This window comes from Lepidochelys kempii, chromosome 6, assembly GCF_965140285.1.
Source record: "Lepidochelys kempii isolate rLepKem1 chromosome 6, rLepKem1.hap1, whole genome shotgun sequence".
NCBI classification, from domain to species: Eukaryota; Metazoa; Chordata; order Testudines; family Cheloniidae; genus Lepidochelys; species Lepidochelys kempii.
The window spans coordinates 120,749,694-120,752,017 of NC_136385.1; positions in this window are offsets into that span (position 1 = coordinate 120,749,694).

Here is a 2,324-nt window from a genome sequence, read left to right on the forward strand (position 1 = left end):
TTGGTCTCTATCCTGAGGATGCCAACCAGGAAGATAGTTACGGTTTTGGTGTAAGTGATTTGGACACTACAAACTGATCTGAAATCAAACTCATTTCATGTATGAGTTGAGTAGTTGAGCAGCTCTCATGCTCTTTGGCCACTACCAACCCATGCTGGATTTGAACTACCATATGACAGGTAAAAATCTTTGTATCCCTTATCTAATCCCCTGAGCCATCTAATAGCCCCTCAGAGCAGAAGAGTGGCGTTAGGAAGTACCCACCTGCCTTCACTAGTTGAAGGACAAGCCCTGCCAATTGCAGCCAAAGAAAGAGAACATTGTTAGCGTGGTAAGAGATAATGGCACCCTCTTTGGACTATAACAAGGCTAAGAAGAGCAAACCCATGCTTGGGTGCTGGATTGGGGATGGGAGCCACATTCCACTTTTTCCAGAATAACTCGGAGAAGCATCAACATGTTGGCCAAGCATTGAGAGTGAGTGGTCAGCCATGTTATTTGCGTGGCTTTGCTTTCTGATAATAGAATGATTATTGGAAAAGCAACACACAAACTTTTGGCTTTCTGGGGGTGGGGGGGGTCATCTTCCAATTATTTATCTAATGAATGCTATAGGCAAGGAGGAACAGAATGTTCAGGAGAGCAATATCTGGTAGAGACCATGTTTTTGGAAAAGTCCCCATAATGCATCCTTTGTGTTTAAGGTATGCATATGTACTGAGATTGAAGTTATGCACATTTCAATGGAAATTTCATACAGTGTCAAAATTCTATTATACGATCACAGTTTATTGCACTACATTTGTAATTTCAATGTGTAAGTTCTTTGCTTTGATATGCCTTAAGGGCCTCAGAACAAAACTCACATGATGAAATGAAAGTGTCAAATCTAATTGCAATATTTGGCATTTGTTTTGGGGGGTGAATTCCCACACCCCCCATCAGGACACACTGTTAGCTGTGGCTCAGATTTGGGTAGGAGCTATCTAAACTTCCTCATAGGGCTCTGCTAAGATACCTCAGTCCATCTTCTCTCTTGGGACCAGGCTGCCAGTCACACTGTATCGTATCTGCTTTCAATTGGGTTGAAGTGTCCTTTAGTAGGGGTGCAATTTTTGTCATGGTAATTTATGGGACAAATCATCTGGCAGTCATACTGAAGGACAAAAATCTTGCAAATATTTAGGGGTGGAGGGTGAGGGGGGAGTCCCTGACCTATTTCTGTACCCAAAATATCCTTTTGTTTTCCCACCTTCACTACCAGCAAGATCCACAGTCCCAAGTAAACATAGCACTATGTAGCCCTAGCAGACAACGTATATAAATCAGAGGGCAGCTTTTAAGTGTATAAATATCATCTCAAAGCCAAGTGGCAAAGCAAGATGCTGCCTGAGAGGAGACGGGGGCAAAATCTGAGATCAGCAGGTCGGGGGAGCTCTGCAGATGCGGTGTTCTCTCAAGGGAGTGCCCATACAAATCACAACTAGAAAAGACCTATTACATCATCTTCTCTAAGCCTTGCCCATAGAGGAACATTGCCTGCAGCATATTCCCAAGTGTTCTATCCTGCTCAGTTTGAAATGAATCATGATGGGCTTCCAACTATTTCCCTGGGGGAGGTTATTTCACAGCCTAGTAGGTGTTATTGTTAAGACAATTTTCCTGAACTCAGTCCTCAGTTTTCCTTCTCTTAATATCATGCCACTACTTCTTGAACCACCAGGAATAATCGCTCACCTGAACATTCATTCCATTCACATCGTCACAGATGGTTATCACAGCCCTGTTGCCATCATGGAGCCAAGCTATAAGTATTTCTTTTAAGCTTTCCTCATCAGTTAATCCCTCCAGCCCCCCCCCAACCATCTCTCTTGCAACCCCCTTTGGCTGACCAGAGCAGCTATGCTAAGGGGCTACAGACACTCTGCCCCATGCATTCTTCTTGCTGGAGTCTATTCCCTCCCCCTCCACAAGGGAGATGAGAGTGGGAAATCCCAACAAACACCCCCAAAAGAAAGAAGCAGATTATAGCTCTGTTTTTCAATACTTCTCCCCCCACTCCACTACCGGCCCCCCTGCACACAGCACTTTCATTCATCTTGCAAGAATTTAAAATGACTTGGCAGGACAGGAAGTGTCTACAAATAAACCAGAATGCACTTTCTGTTGAACAAACTCCAACAGATAGTAATGAACAAAATGTCCCCTTACCTGGAATATGATTTTCATGTAAGTGACAAGTCAGCAGGTCAGTTGATCTCTTCCTTTGCATCACAATGGGGATAACAGAGATGCCATCAGCACTAGTTTTTTCCTACCCTGCT